The sequence below is a fragment of the Cyanistes caeruleus genome, chromosome Z (genome assembly GCF_971803275.1).
Source record: "Cyanistes caeruleus chromosome Z, bCyaCae1.hap1.1, whole genome shotgun sequence".
Taxonomy (NCBI): Eukaryota; Metazoa; Chordata; class Aves; order Passeriformes; family Paridae; genus Cyanistes; species Cyanistes caeruleus.
In genome coordinates this window covers 40187416-40204246 of record NC_141732.1, presented here as the reverse complement: position 1 = coordinate 40204246, position 16831 = coordinate 40187416, and the positions used below count along the sequence as shown (strand labels likewise).

Sequence of the window (16831 nt, the reverse complement as noted above, 5' to 3'; positions counted from 1 at the left end):
AAATATTATAATTTATTTTCTACAATGATTTATAAGAGGAAAGCAGCTTCAGACATTCGTGCTGTCTGGCTATCCTTACACAATACAGTACAATTATCAAGCAGATGAGCAGGAGTTGTTTTTTTGTGTAACTGTTACTGACAGGGAGCTGTAGGGGAAAAAGCTGTGAGGAAGAAGAGGAGCATTACTGTTCAGTACACATCATCAGTGCCAAAGCTGTCCTGTAAACCTATCTCGTGTTTCAATAACCTGCTATGAGAGCTCTTCATATATCAGGAACAAACTATGTGCTTGCTGTTTCGAACCCAAGGTGAGTCAGTCATGCTCTACCCCTTCCCCCTGTACCTGTCTGTTTAAAAAGTGCCGTTTTTATAGCTGGTTTTTGTTCTTTTTGCCTTTACAGGCAGAAAGGACAAACTAGCAACACCCTCCATCCCAGTGACACCGGTTGTTTTGCCATTTGGCCTGTCAGCAGTACAAGCACAACATTGCAACATCCAACTCCTCCACATCATTCTCTCTTCACCACAGCAGCAGGAAAGATAAATGGCATTCCAGAAGAAACATCTCAGCAGAAATCCATGCCAGTGCTACATCTCTGCGTCTGACAGGAAGCCTTTAATATCTTTCTGGATTGAGTCTACGTGAATTGCCCAAGTGAGTGTGCCGTGTCCAGGGCTAGGTATCAGAGCTTCCTGGCTCCAGGCCTTCTGTTTTGACACAGCTCTTTCAAAAGGTGACTCTAGACACTGGTAAGTTTTCAGAATTGCAACTGGTGAAGCTTACACAAATGCTTTTGTTTCCTCAAAGCATGCATGCTGCAAGTTTTAAACCCCTAGTACTAAGGGGGTGGGAAAACCATTCCAGTTTGAGAAGCAGCAATCTCATTTTTCTAATGGAGTTACACCTTTTATTAATACCCAAAACCACCTGTCCAAAGCAGAGAAAACACTAAAATTGGACTATTTTATTTTTCTCTGAGGTACATTTTCAATTTGATATTTCAGGGGTCAGATGATGTTTTGAAAATGCTCTCACAGATGCCTTTTCTGCATTCCTCCTGCCACTGTGGATCGTGTCTTGGCTGGTGTGATTATTCATGTGCTGCAGTGGTGATGCTCTCTGGGACATTCAGTTGCTGCTGGAGATGTGTGATGGAAAAGGAACTCTGCTGCCTACTGTGAGCAATAAATACACTGTGGACTCTTTTGGCAGATTTGTGGTTTCCATTGTCTGAACATCCTTCTAGACTCGTCCAGAGTCTCTTCTGCTACCTGAATGGTGTAAAAGGATTAGAAGAGAGTCATAAACATCCACACAGTTCATGTTACAATTGCCATTCATCTCCTCTCTTGAGATGATTTGTTAATCTAGAGATTATTTGTTAGTTTAATTCTCCAATATAGTAAAAGAGACTGAGCACATTTACAGAAACATCTTTTTTTCTCCTTTTTCCCCCCTTTGTTTAGTGGGGATTTTTTGTTTGTTTGGGATTTTTTGGTTTTGTTTGTTTGTTGTTTGTTACTCATTTTGGGGGGGGTTGTGTGGGGGTTTGTTTTGTTTTTTTCCTTTTTCTGTTTCTTCTGGTTTGGTTTGGGGTTTCTGTTTGGTTTTTTTGTTTGTTTGTTTTGTTTGTTTGTTTCTTTGGGTTTTGGGTTTTTTTTGGGTTTTGTTTTTTGGGGGCTTTTTTTTGAGTGTTGCATGTATTTAAAAAATGCAAAGGCTATTTTTTGCCACTTAAGTGCAGCTCCTCAGTTGCTTATTAGTTTAATGTTTTGTCTAGGTACAGCCTTAAAATTGTGGCAGTTAAATGGGATTCTAAGTGAACAAGCTAAACAGTCTCTCAGGAGTTACACCTATGGAATACAGCCAAAGTGAGTACAAACTGAGCTTGTACTGCATGGCACACAGCTGTGCAGCTGCAGGGCACCTTTGGCACAAATGCTATCCTGTGTTCACTGACCCTCACATCTCGCGTTTGGAGAAACCTTGATGGGAAGGAATAAGGATCACATTTCAAAGCCTTCTCAGTCCACGTGAAATAAACCATGTCTCTAACACAGCTGTCTTACTGTCCCTTGCAGTCTTGAAACTTTAACTGTTAAGTGCATGTTTGGGGATTAAAGCATGTTGTTTCCACAGAGCTTGTACTCTAGTTTTTGGGGCCCTGGTTCAGAGGTTTGGGATGTGTGATATATTGGGAACTGGTTTTCTTTTGCACATTTTAATTGTGCTAAATCTGTTTTAATAAATGTAGATTGCAATGCCTGTGTCATAAAAATATAAACCTTGTCATATGTGATGACGAGAGTGTCTCAGCTAAATTTGGCAATACTACTGTAAAAATATTTTAATAAGGTAACTGAACAGTCCAAATAGTGATATTGTGGTTTTGTTGAATGATTTTTAAACTGCTGCCATTTTTCTAGACTATATGGGTGTGCTTTGAAACAGAACCTTTTGAAATGAGGTACACCCTTAAATGAGTACACCCTTAAATGTACTTTGGAAAATAAGGCAGTTGGAATCAAGTGATATTTATTTTTTAATTGGATCCTGGGATTATTAACCTCTTGGTTACTGGGAAAGAAATCTAGATAGAAATGACACATTGCACTATTACTTGCATTCAGCTGATAGAAACTGACATGTTTTCATTTTATCTTACATGGATTTCAGAAGAGAAATTCTAATGTGCAGGTTTTTCTTTTCTTTAAACAGAGAACCTGGGAAATAGTTTGAAAATTATGATTTAATAAGAGATATATACATCAAAATGACAAATGCATTTGATAGGTCTGCAAATACTGTACATTGTTATAGTTCTACATTTCTGAAGTCTCTGAATTTTATTTTTGTTCCTTTTAATTAGATCAGTATTTCTCTGAGGATTTAAAAGAGAAAACTCATGCACAGAATGAGAGAACGTGACAGAAGTTTTGTTTCTTCAGCACATTTGCAGTAAAAAGCCCCAAAAGATCTGTAAAACAGATCACTTAGTCTGCAGTGATAAGCTGCTGATTGTTACTTGTGTAATGATCCCTACAAATTGTGCCAATATCCTTCAAAAGCAACATACCAAAAGATTAAAGCCTTGTGAAAATGTCATAACTCACAGTATTCCTATTGTGACAAGGGAGACAAGTCTATTTCCCACCAAACCCCAGCCCTGCCTGTCTCTTGTTTATCATGCCAGCTCCTAAAGCATCACCAATGGTTCCTTCCCATTTTTTTTACCCACTACCCACTTCCTCTCCTTACAGTGGGCGGGTTTGGCTGTGCTACAGGATATGTTCATGATGCTCTTTGCCGTTCATAACTGGTAAATGGTTGCCTCTGGAGTGATGCAGAAGACATGTCAGTGTCTGGGGGCTGGAACTGTGCGAGTTGGCATATTCCCTTCCTACTGGGTGTCAGATGAAAAACGTGGCAGCTGTAACCCTCAAAATGGTAAGCCACAGCACACCACTAGGCACAAGTGGGTAGAGCACAACAGACAGTGCCTATTAGTTCAAATTAGAAAGCAATTTTCAATTACTAGTTGTAATGACAATAAAAAAGAAGATGCTTGGTCATCAGAGGAATAGTCTTCTGCCATGTGTTCCAGATGTTTCACGGTGGTGGCTTGGCCCCGATGAATTTCTACCATTTGCTGGAACATTACTTGAACCATGAGTACAGGCTGCTTTGTTCTCTATCTGGTGAATGCTTCTTCTGGAGCAGTGTAACAGAGCAATTCCCCTACAGAGAAACCAGAACTTGACAAATGAAGGGTGGGAGCAGGCATCAAGTTCCTAAGGAAAAGAAAGCCCAGCAACATTAACCATGGTAAAGGAGCTCTGGGCTTTAGGGCTTTTTTGATGGAGTATCAAAACATCCATGCAGTAGGGTTAGCATCCAGGAGTGCACTCCAGAACCCCTCATCATGCAAGGTATAGGACAATTCTTTATAAAAAGCAGAGTTTGGGAGAGGAAAATTCTTTGTAGTGTTTTGTGCACCAAGGATCACTTCTCTGATTAGAGCTTGCATCAGCAAATGCAATATGATGAGCCATCCAAAGTTCATTGCCAGCCTGTGGAAAACAGATCAGATGTATTACATTTAACAGATAAAATCAACAGTTGATTGTGATCAGGGTGACTAATCAGAGTACCTTAACAAGGAAAATGACCTGCAAGATGAAGCCTCCACATTCTCATGGAGATTTGTTATTTTTGTGATCTGTGCTGTGCAAGCTCTTAAAATATATAGTGTGAATACAAGAAAGCTGTGTCATGACCTTTACTTATAGCAATAAAGTGTTGTTTTTCTTTCTTGGGGATTTTTTACAGAAAGCAGTGAGTTCATCATCCTGTATGTTCTGCAGTGTGTGTGGCACTCTCAGGTTTAAAAGCTATGGCTGTAAGTGGGATGAAAACAGAAATCTGTTTCCGTTATGTATTTTATACATATATATATAAAAATATATATATAAACATATAGAGTCTGTCCTATGACTGAAGAGACAGTGAGAGTCAATGTCTCATAAGGGAAAGCTGCATGAACCAGTGATGGGGGAGAGATACTCAAAAGTCATACTCGTTTATTTTCTTTCCAGTTTCTGAAATTAATTTGCTCTGTGACCTTGATCAAACCTTACAGCTGCTGTTTACCATGAATCAAAACCAGACAATGTTCTTTTAATTGAAAAACACTTTTAAATGAGAGGATAACAAAATCCATGGAAACCATCTTAGAAATCAAAGATGACCAGTTGTGCCCAGATAGGGTACTGTAGATGTAGGCCTTACCATTCCCCATAGTTTAACACAACTAAGACTACAATAGTGTTGTGAGGAGTTTCCTTCTATTTGTTTCCCAGATTTTAACCCCTTCTCACTCCCCCAGAACTTTTTGAAGCTTCTGGCATAGATGTGGCATAGATGCGGCATAGTACCACAATTAAAAACTAAAACAAGGAAGCTACAATAAACCACCCCAGTTTCAAAACACAGGCAGTAAGATCTGGACCCCATTGCTTTCTCTGCAACTGGAAACTCATGAGGATGAGTCTGGGCAGTAAACATTTTCTTAGAGATGGATTCTCTAGACAGCCATAGCCATGCTGTGTGATCCCAACATTTATAAATATGATTTTCTTGCTGCGAAGTAGAGAGAGGGCTCTGTGCTCTACTCTTGTTCCTTGGTTCCTGTGGAAGTTACTCTCTACGGCAAGGGGATGGTCCAGCTGCTCATGGCAGGAGTGACACTGACACCACACTTCCCATTCTGCTTTCATTGATTCAGATGGTCAGGTGCTGGTAGAAGCCCCCTGGACTGCCAGCCACAGCAAGGACAGACTTGTCCAGTCAGTGATTTATCTGCTCCATGGAGAGGTGACAAGGGATCAGGCCTTCTCCTGCGGCTGATTTGAACTTTGACAGCTGCCAGTAAATGCCTGTGTTGTGTCCCATGTTAAAAGTTCTCAGAGGATCTCATGATGCCTTAGGTTTTGTCAGATCCTGTGCATACAGAATGAACAGGGATGAACTCCCCCATACTGTGCAAGCAGGCTTAAGTATTCTCTGGGTAAAGAAGCTTGCACCACGTTCACAGGATCAATCTTCTCACTTCTACTTACCTGACATCTAAGCCATTTCATTTTGTTCTTTTCTGAATTCCAGCAAAGTGAATACTCTCTAAAAGAGAAATCTGTGGCTCGGTAAAGTACAGAGTCTGAAGTAACACACTTCTGTTTTTCCTTTCTGCCCGACCACAGGTTGCAAAGCTTTCTTCCTTTATGGAAAGTCTGTTGGAGCAGCTATTCTCCTCCACTCTCATCTTCCCCCTTCCCTTATCCAGGTTACAGTTTTCTACTATCAGTCCCTCCCTGGTAAGGGCAGCCTGGTCTCTATTGTGGGAGATGGTGTGGAGCTGCACATACAATCTTCCCCTAGAAACCCTCAGAGAAAAAACAGCATCCTTAAGGAAGGTCTGATTTCAGACCATCTCCACATCTCCACAGGAGTCCAACTGGTACTGACATGAAGAAAGCAAAGGAATTTTTCTTCCTTGCTCCAGGCTAGGCACTATATGGTATTGTTGTAGGAGAAAAATTGGGTAAAATGTTATTTCTTGCTGTTTTTTAAGGGAGAATGAAATAATTATTTCAATTGTGGTGCTTGATATTGCAACCATTCTTTTCTTGTAAGTGCATTATTACCATATATTGATATATGTGTTTTCCTTTCCAACCCAATGGCAAGATGTGGACCACGCTTTCAAGGAATGTAGTCTAACTAAAAGAAATGTGGCATATACATTGAACAGCCTTCTGAGGGAAAGCTTTAGGCTTGTGGCACAATCAGGATCAAGAGATTAGGTGGAAGCCTTTTCATTTGCAATGTGTTTTACCTCAATATCAATTATCTTATATTCTTATCAAGAATAAGAATGAGCTACTGCAAATAACACTAGAATAGTAATTTTCCCCCCAATGCTCTGGGTGCAAAACAGCCCACTAAATGGCAGCTGTTGTTTGAAAGAGTCTGAAGAACTCACAAATCATTTATATTTCCAAGACACTGCCTCTACCATACAGACTATGATTCAATAATTTTCTTCAAACTGTGACTCTTGAGAGAGACAAGTGTCAGAAAGGCAAGTGGTACTGGGCTGGACATGTCTTCGTTGAATGGCCAGATGATGGTGCTCTCAAAGTGTCCCAAGTCTCTAAACCTTTATGGTTCAGCTCTTAGGAAGAGACATTGTATTGAGATTTACCAGCTGAAAGCCTTAGTCCTTGAAAATTCAGGTAGCTCTGAGAAAAATAAAAGTCATGATTAAACCCATGCAAACTTTAGTGATTTTCAAGGATTGTTGGCAATGCTAAATGTAAGGTTTGTGTACTTACAGCCCACTTCATGTTTTGCAAGACTCACAGCTGGCAAATAACTTACGTCCAGTATTTCTGTGTTGTTTTTAGAACTGTACAAAATGTTCCGTGCTTAGACAATTCTTCTCAAAGCAGGCACAAATTGAACAAGAAAATCACATCTCAAGTGGTATATTTGGGTCTCAGAGTACTCTTGTTTAAAAAAAAAAATCTGTAAAGCAATAGTGACTCAGGGCTTTGCATAGGTCACAGTGAATCAGTGATTCAGCTGAGATAAGATGATTGACTCCCCTTTCCCTTTTTTTTACCCCATCTATTAGATCCCCCTGCCAGTATAAACAGTCTGCATAACTTGGTAAGGAGGTTAAAATGTCAGGTCGAGTTCATTTTAAATTGCTTGAGCCACTTGTGGAATGTAAACTCTATGATCAAGTTGGTATTTAACCACAAATCTTCAAACAGTTCAGTACTGAGACAAAAAATGATTGCATAGCAAGCTATGGCTGCCTGATAGATACAGGCCAAGAGTGTAGGTGGGTCTTATCTTCTGTTGGAACTTCTAAAGTGATTTACTATCTCCATATAACAGATGTGTTTCATTCTCATTAAAAAAGTTAAATCCTAGTGGCTACATCAGGATTAGCTAACACCCAGCCCTGCTAAACAGGACTTGCCAGAGTACATAAAAATAAAACTACTTAATCAGCTATTAAGAATGATGAAGAAGCAGTCATGATGTTTCTGCAATTTAGCATAATAATGAAGCAATATTCTGTAATAAGATAAGGGGACACAGGGCATGCCCTCCTCTGAGTGGAAGGAATAACTGCACTATGTGCAAGCATTACAAATCAATACAGCTTGACTTCAGAGAAGATAAGTCAGGGTGGCATTGACTTCAGTGCACATTTACTCCACCAGGCATAATCTATCTCCAGGTAAGTTTGTTGAAAAAGTAAGAACTAAATGCCTTAATTTCTGCCCCTATTATTTGCACCTCTTTCAATAATTTGCATTACTTTCTTTCGGCCAAAAAAACATGCAATCTATATTAAGAACTAGCCTCTGCCATCAAGCTCCCAATTTGAGAGGCAACAGAGAAGCTGGAAAAGGAACTCTACTTGATTCTGTGTTACTTCTGAGAACTGCTATCTTATCAGTTAAGGATCAATCCTGCACTTATGCTCCAAGCCCCTCCTGTCCTCACTAACTGGTTCCCCACAATGCAGCCCAAAGCGGGGGAACTACAGCAAAAGGCAAACCTTTTAAAGCAGGCTTAAAGCAGGGTCTCTGCTTTTACAAACTATGTGGATGCAGCAAACTCAATCCCTTTGATTACAGTCATGGAAAGCTGCCTAGCCAGTCAAAGGCTGTTAAACCAGCAAAGGCACACAGGTTTCTTGGCCAAATGCAGCACCTGGAGCAGGATTGCTGCTGTTTACTACCTGCTCAGTTCTAGAGATGCCTGCAGCCCTGCAGCAGCCACATATCAGAAAAAGACATCCTGCAGATACTTGTGCATCTCTGCAGGCACGTCTTGACCTGCCCACACCTGCAGGGAGCCAAGCAGATGGGAGCCATCTCCTCCTGCAGACCTGCCTGCACTTCTCTGCAGGGACCACACTGGATGACAGACCCTGCTGCTCTGTCACTGTGCAGAGGAGGAGAGCCTGTCACAGTCTACAGGGTTTTGGGTGGCCCCTTATGTCCAGGTGGGTACATTGGCATGTGTTTTAAAACCAACTGGGTGCCAACTGCTGCTGGGTCTCCTTTTTTTCTGCAAAGCATTAGCTGTAAGGATAGAAACATGCGTTCTCATGCTCAATAAGAGACCTAGGTGCAAAGATAACTCTCTGTCTTGGATTTTTTTTTCCTCCCCATACATCAGAAATCATAAACAACTTACTATTTTATTCTTCACAAGAGCTTTAACAGTGGACTTTGAAACTCTTCTTCCTGACTACTTTTAGTTTCTTCAAGCGCCTCAGCCTCACCAGAGTCTCCTCTTCATCTTGATTACATTTCTTACAGGCATTGAAGAATCTTATAACCCTACTCCTATCTCAACCTGGCCTTTTACATTTGAAAAGGAGAATGGTAAAAACTCCTAGGAGCTCTCAAAATGAAAAGTGAAAAGAGAGAATCCCATAACATTCCAATGTAAGCAAAAGGAAGCCAATTTGATATGTAAAGCAGAACATCAGTTTGCACTCCCACCCCTCTCCTTTTCTCTCTCAGGGCACCCTGGGAGAATGGAGGCTATTCTTTTCCTTTTCTGTCCCTTCCCTTCCCCTGCATAGTCAGATTGTTTTCAATTGCATAGCTGGAATGGTAATCCTCTTCCCTCTGTCATTTTTCCTTTCCTTCAGGCCTGGTTCAAAACACAAATTAAGACAGTCTTTTGTATTTGACATAGTGAGTCTGTGTCAGCAAAATGCAGTCTCCAGCAAGAATTGCAAGAGATGTTGTGACATCAGGAGTAAATCACTCCGTGAAACACTTCTGAGAAAAACAGACTGTCGACTTTTGACTGGCTTACTGTTATGGCTTTCATTTGGCTATTTCAAAGTACTTCTTATTTCTGAAAAAATTCAATAATTTCCAAGCAGCAGGACTTTTTCTTGTTAATATAATTAAAAATAACCACAGCATTTAAACCTGTAATTAGATCCCAGTAAAACATAATAAATAAACTAATGAGGAATTGGAATTTTCCACCAATGCAAACATCAAGGCACTTTTTTGTCAGACAGCTTGTTTCACATCCAGGACCTAGCCCAAACATTGCCAAAAATGGACAGTGAGGGAGCAGGGTGGTATTAAATGTGAGAGAGCACTCCTTGTTTCTATGAGCACTATTCCTTTAATTTTTCTTTATTGATGGGAAGTAGCCAGCAATATAGGCTAGTATGCAACAAGCGAGGAAGAGAGACTGAATTTACTAGTATTTCAGGAAAGTAATAACCTGCTGAAACTGCAATGAGTCATTTCTACAAGATGTTAAGAGATTGTTGTGGCATAAAAAATACATAAACTTGCCTCAGTGTGTTGCTATAGCACACATACTACTTGAAATTATTTATTCTGACCAGAATTTAATTAAAATCTAGTCAAGAAGAAATCATGTTAGAGTTATATCAGACCACCAGTATGTCTACAGAAAGGAAAAAAAGTTGGCTTTGCATTTGCATTTTCAAAAAACACCCTAGCTTTTCATGAAGTCTGAAGTAAAACAAAAAGGATAAAATGGATGGCACTGTACAAGATACACAACCAGATGAGTAATAAGGCCTAGTCAGGGGAGGAAAAGGCAGACTGGATAATTCTGTGGGCGGAGCAGATCTATCCAGCAGTACCTGGGAGCAGGACCTGGCCCTCAGCCACAAGCTAGAAAATGATGCTTGCGAGGATAGGACAAGACAGCACAGGAAGAAATGCAGCTTAACGTGCTGGGACTTACTGGTGCTAAATTAACCCAGGAGGACTCGTTTAATGTAAATTAACCACAAGGTTACTGCTTTCAGCAGCTATTAGCACAGATCATAGCTTTATTCAGTGGCCAGAAACAGCAATGGACAGGGAATCAGGGATAAAATGGACTGGTAATTTGCATGCCTGCTTAGGAGTTAATCATGACAGGCTATCTCTGGGCAAGCCACATCTGTCTGTGCCTCATAGGATAAAGTGTTCTTACCCTACCTCAACAAAACACCAAAAGTTTGCTCCCACACAATGCTCAAATACCTGAGGAAAGGTGTCTAAATAACATTTAAGTCACCCTATGAATGGTTTTATATGACCTGGGAAGTCCCAAGGCTACTATGTATGCTTTGCTGTACCAGAAACATTCCTTTGGCAAGATATATCCATCTTAAAAAATAGCCCTCACCTGTCATCAGCCTAAAGTGCTTGCAGGTGCTCTGCACAGGACGTGAACATAAATACAATCAAAACCAGCCCCACTTTCTCTCCCCTCACTCAAACAAGCTCGCTCTGGTTTCCTGCTAGCATTCCTGACCACCCACACTGTGTATCCCTGGCACCTCTATTCCTTCCCAGATCAGGACTGCTGGCACTTAGAGTCACTTTGTTCATTGCCTGCCTCTCTGTCCCCTGCCTTTCCAGCGTGGTGTGAACTGCTGCACTTTTAATGGTGGGAGACCTGTGCTGATCCATAAGTCCTTTTTCTCTCTGAAGGCAAGCATTTAATGACATGATGACAGCAGTCCTCTCCTGTACAGTTCTTACCCTCAGTGACACAATGTGCAAAGGATTGTCTTAAACCTCTGTCATGACATTTCCTAATGACATGTGTTTCACTTGCTACATTAGGCCTACTTACATTACCAGTAAGGCAATGAAGATATGAAACGTAGCAGTTTCCATTTCATTTCCTTAAGTGCAAAATTACTTTGTAGCTGAAAGCAAAAAAACTTCATTTAGCAAGCCAGGCTATTACAGCAGAAGATTATAAAAATACATTCTGGAAGAAGATAGCGAAAGAAAAATATAATCAATAATACAGAAGTATGTTCAGTTTTTAATGCTGTCACTGCCTCAAAGTCTATGGTACAGAGTGACAAAGGAAGTCAGCCAAGGACAAGTTAGATAGCCCTTGGGAAGGGCGAGGAGGTCTCCTCAGGGAGCTCACAGTGAGCCTGTGCATGTTGGTGGTTGAGAGGCAGACAGCACTGCAAAAATACTCCTTGCTTTGCTGTTTGTTTTCATTCCTTCCTCATCAAGATCATGGAGAAATTTCTACTCTTCCAAGGGAGCTATTAGCTCTACCAGTCCATTTCCTCCTCCACATCCTGCAAAGCCCAAGGTCTCCAGGGATAGCTAAACCAATGTTTTTAGGATGCAAAGAAGTGAAATGAATATAAACTCAGGGTAACCTCAGTCAAAGCATGGGAGAATACAAGTGTGACCATGAGCTGGACTCTGCTGAGACCAGTACATGGGCTCCATGCCAGCACTGTTCTTCTGAGATGCCACAGATTTTTAGGAAACAGCAAGGACTTGAGAATGAGCATATCCCTTTCAAAGCTGGAAGGTAGGGTTGATCATTTGCCAAGGCACCTCTTCAGTGGCAACTGGCAGGTAAAATGTAAACTGAGTAACCCCAAGTGCAGTGAGGATGTGGGAGATACAAGATGGGGAGTACTGAGAGGTGAAGTACAAGCCAACACGCTGTGAACTGGTATAGCTTGTAGAATGCCAGGTTTATAGAAATGACAGATTTTAAACACTGTCTTTTTGTATCACAGTAAAAACACATTTAAGGACAGCACTGAGACAGTCAGTGTTCTCAACAGTTCCTGAGTTAGCTTTTAAGAAGGTATTTATAGAAGATATATAACTGATTAATCTTCCAGTTACATGCTTGCAGGTGAGGACAATCTCATTGAATTAGGGCCATTAATTACCTACAGCTGGAAGCTGCATGCACTGTACTCATAACCTGGACACAGAGACCTCTCTCCTTTTCCAATTACAAACTGTTACATAAAAACTTTGAGTTAAAAGCCAACCAGCTTAGTTCACCAAGAAGGAATATTTTTTTCAGTTCCAGATTTCCTCTATGGCATGTGCCTGATCATTGATGGCTCCACTAAACACTAACGAGAACAACCAGTAAAACTGTTACAAAACACTTTTAACATTGCAAGAGCATTTTTAAATAATTTTTAAACCCCTTTTCAGAAGGGGGAGCAGGATGTTAATCTTGTCTGTGCTGACAAATGCAAAGAAAAACAAGCAGTGGGGTACATGGATATAAACCAGCTTGAAAGTACCACTTTTTACTGATACCGCCACTGGCAGCTGCTCATGTGTACAGCATATAATCATCTAACTGCTGAACCTAAAACATTGTCTTGAGAGTTCTGATAAAGGATACCCAGAAGCATCTTTCATTGCAACTGGAATGATAATTCCAATGGGGATGGCATAGTTTCATATTGGGGTGGAAGGGAGGGCAGGCATATTGTTAAAAAAATAGATATGTCTTTATTTTGTGTCAGGAGATTTCTTTTACCAAAATGTTGTTAGCTGGAGTCAAACCCAAATATTTTATTTGAGTCTAGATTGAATATTTTGTTACACCAGATGATTGTGGTTTTCATTGTTTTGCATCAATTTAGATTATGAATGATACTTTTGTCACTGTATTTCCCAGAGCACACTGGGAAAAAAAAAAAGTAAATTTTGATTAAATTAACGATCCAGATTTGCCACTAATGATCAGTTATCAGTATTATTACAAATTGATAATTTATTTTTTTGTATTTTGCAAAAGCATACTAACCAAATGAATTACTAAGGGAGGATGACAAGGAGGGGCTGGGGGGAAGTGAATATTATAATTTTAGTCCAGTATACTGAAAGATAAGCCAGCAGTAGATAAATATACAACTTAGTGTTTTGACAGGAATGTGCATCTGTTTCCCATTAACTTTGCTTGAGACAAGCAAGGAGTCAAGGTTTCCCGTGATTTAATTTGAAGAGCAATTTGGATTTCCTGTGCCTCAGCTGGAGGTATTATTGGTATGAGACCAGAAATGCCCTAACTGTCCTAGGAGTTTCATGTTCCACAAAGAATAATACCTACAGAAATTTAAACAGGATGTCAAGAAGTGTTACATGTGGGCTCCCAGTGCACTCCAGTGTTTCTAATAAAAATTCACATGAGTTTCATTCTCTCTTTTTGCCACACAAAGTGACCAACTTGGAAAAGATAATAAGCTAACACAGCATAACTCACAGTGTAATTCTGTCCAGCAGAGGAGCTAAAATTCCACATCAGATTCCCTTGAAAATGACACGACTGACCTGAATAGCCAAGATTGTTGTTCACAGAAGGGCAATAGAGCCCAGACAGACAGCTGCTAAGCTCTGGTCATGTATGATATTCAAAAAGGTCTGAACACATTTCCTGTGACAGCAAGGTCCTGTGGTGTTGTCCTGGTTTGGAAGGACAGGTGTCTGCTAAGGAAAGCAGGAACCTCCCTTAAAATGGTAAAAATGTAAATTCCCCCTCCTCTGAATTCTTATAATATTGAAATTAAGGGCCTCTCAGGCAAAGATATGGGAATAGGAGTTACAGTTCTTTACTAGGAAAATTAAAATAGAAAATGCAGTAGTACAAAAAAAAACCCTATCCACTGACAGAGTCAGAATACAACCTGACACCCTGTTGGGCACGGTGCTTGTAGCAGTCTAACTAAATGGTGGCTGCAGTCCTCCTGCAGTGACAATGTGGTTCTGTTGAAGCAATGATCCTGTAGAAGGGTGTAGTCTTCCTCTGAAGGCCTGGTGCTGGTGTAGATGGGCCCAGTCTTCCTCTGGGAATCCAGTGGAGAAAGGCTGACTGTGGTGTTGCAAATCTCAAATTATATCCAGGTAGGAATGCTTGGCTCCTTCCCCTGGCTGAAGCATCTCCCAATGGGATGATGTCATTTTATCAGTCCTGCAGTGAGACTCAATGGCCCATTAAGAGGAGATACCCCACTGGAGGGAGGATGGCTCATGGAAGAGATAAAGAACAATGCCACACCTGCTTTTAACAGATGGTAATAGAATAAATACTTTTGGTTACATCTTGCATTGCAACCCAAGACAGGTGTTTCTCAGGCTCTGTACACAGAAGTAGAGGCACTCCAAAATCTTACTTGCTTATTTAAATCACAGCTTTGGTTTCTGTGACCAACATATAATGCTGATGGTATATTTGCATGAATAATTGAACATTATTGCAAAGGTAACAACGATCTGTTAGATCCTTTTAATGGATTTATTTACAAACTACACTGTTCTTTGAATGAGGAAACAAGTTATTTTGAGCCATTCAGACTGCCACGAGGTTAATATATCAGCATGTCTATGGATCTCCTCTTCAAGTGAAATCTTAGTCCCAGCTGGAGTCAGCTCTGGGTTTTGCCACAGGGCTTGATATAGCTGATATTTTCAACTCTTGGGCTCCCTGATGACTGAGAGAGCTCTGGAGAGGCAAGTATAGGAATTTATAGCACATCTTGTGCTCAGGTAAGTATTCTTGCATACAGACAGATTTTTGTCTAAGATACTCATCATTTATGTTTCCTCCTAATGAGAATAATCCACAAGACACAGGTTTTTAACTCAGTGTCATGGAGTTACTTTACCTTTATGGGAGTTGGAGTTGCTGGGAAGTGCTTGGAGTCTTTTCTCCTGACCAATTATCGGTCATTGCTGGGAATTGACAGCAGTTTAGGCCATTGAAAAGTGGGATCAACTTGTGAACCCTACCTTAAAGTGTAAAACCAGAGCTCTCTGGGTTCTCTTTGTTTCCTGGCTGTGGAGGGTGGCGGAGCTCCAGGCCTCTCGTCCCTGCCCAGGCCATGCGGCCGGGCGGGGATGGGGCCGGGCCTGCCCCGTCTCCCGGCCGGGAGATGGGGGGGCCTGGGGAAGGTTTTCCTTGGGCCCAGGCCAGGTCGAGCCGATCTCTGGCTCGGCTGCAGGTTTTGCTGTAACTAATTCACTAGAAACTGCCCAGTGAAGAAAGAGAGCGGCCCTGGACTTGCAGCGGGTTGGAGCAGCGACCACACTGTCCAGAGCAGCCATGAGGAACCTTCCATTGCAGACGGCTCCAGCTCCTGTTCGGCAGAGATCTCCGAACCATCTACAAAAGCCTGGGCAAGATTTTAACTCTTTCATTACCCAGATGAGACTTGCGGATTAATCTTTTTATCCAGAGAGAGAGAGAAAGAAAGATCAACATGAAAAGAGACTTTATAAACTACCAGTGACAAGAAAGAAAAGAAGCTTCAGGAAAGGTAGAGAATTAAGAAGATGCTTTAATTAAGCTGAAATATCTCCCTGTTAAAACTATGGAGATGGACAATGAAGTCCTGAAAAGAACTCCTTTAATTCATGATATAGGATCTAGAGAGGAATAGTGTTCAAAGTGTAAATTTGAGTAAAGAGTAATTATAGTATAGTGAAGTGCTGGGAGATTAAAAGCCTTGAGAGGCAATGAGAAAACTGTTGGGAGATTTGAAGCCCTGAGAGGCAATGAGAAAACTGTTTTCTGGTGAAGCTCACAGAAACAGATGAAGAAGACTTTTTTTTGCCTTTGAATAACTTATCCTTAAAAATGCTATCTCTAGACTCATGGCCCATACACACTTCAGAGTGATGTGAAAATGGGAGGAGTGGGCTCTGATAATAGCAGCCCTGAGCAGCTAACATTAGGGCAATAGAAAACTATAACAAAAATAGTTTTCTTGTGAGAAACTCCATAAATTAACAGGAAGAAACTTCTGTTTCTCTATAAAGGCTGGTGAAAAGACTGTAGCAAGAATTGGGACTGTTTTAACCATCAGAGTTCCAGAGTTTTTGTCTCTGTTGTCATGTGAACAAGGGAATAGTGGGTAGATAGGGGATGGAAAGGTTTTTCTGGAAGTTTATTCTGGTGTTCTTATTATTGTGGTTTGTCAATAAACTTTTTTTTTTCCCTTTTAAGTTGTATGCCTGTTTTGCTCTTGTTCTAATCCATATCTCACAGCAAGAAGTAAGTAATTTTCTTAGTTATTAGTTTAAAACCACGACACTCAGATACATCAAAAACGGCAATGCTGATTATTATCTGCAGCTTACTTACTTTTATTCAGCTTGTACAGTTTTAGGAACGTGTAAAATTCAGTCACTGTCAGCTTTGAGGAAAAAATTTGCATTGTTTCTTTGACAGTGTAAACTCTACTACATTTTTTTTTTTTTGGTTTTTGTTAAAGTTTACTGGACTTTGTAAGGTCATACCATTACTGGATATTTAGGAAGCTTCAAATCATTCTGTTGTTTGATGTCCTAGAAATAAAAATTAACCTGTAAAACTGCCTGTTTGTGACTGCAGTACGTAACTCTTGATAATGAATAGAAAACACAAAAAGACTTAATGTAGGCTATGAAGATACAAATAT

At 40.6% G+C, this 16831-nt stretch overlaps 1 long non-coding RNA gene across 1 annotated transcript; it reads left to right on the top strand.

Moving 5' to 3' along the window:
* The first annotated feature begins 547 nt into the window (after positions 1 to 547).
* Positions 548 to 4267, top strand: LOC111941763 (uncharacterized). Its single transcript, XR_002870243.2, has 3 exons — positions 548 to 752; positions 1008 to 1180; positions 1784 to 4267. It is a non-coding gene; the product is annotated as an uncharacterized LOC111941763 (long non-coding RNA).
* The last annotated feature ends 12564 nt before the right edge of the window (positions 4268 to 16831 follow it).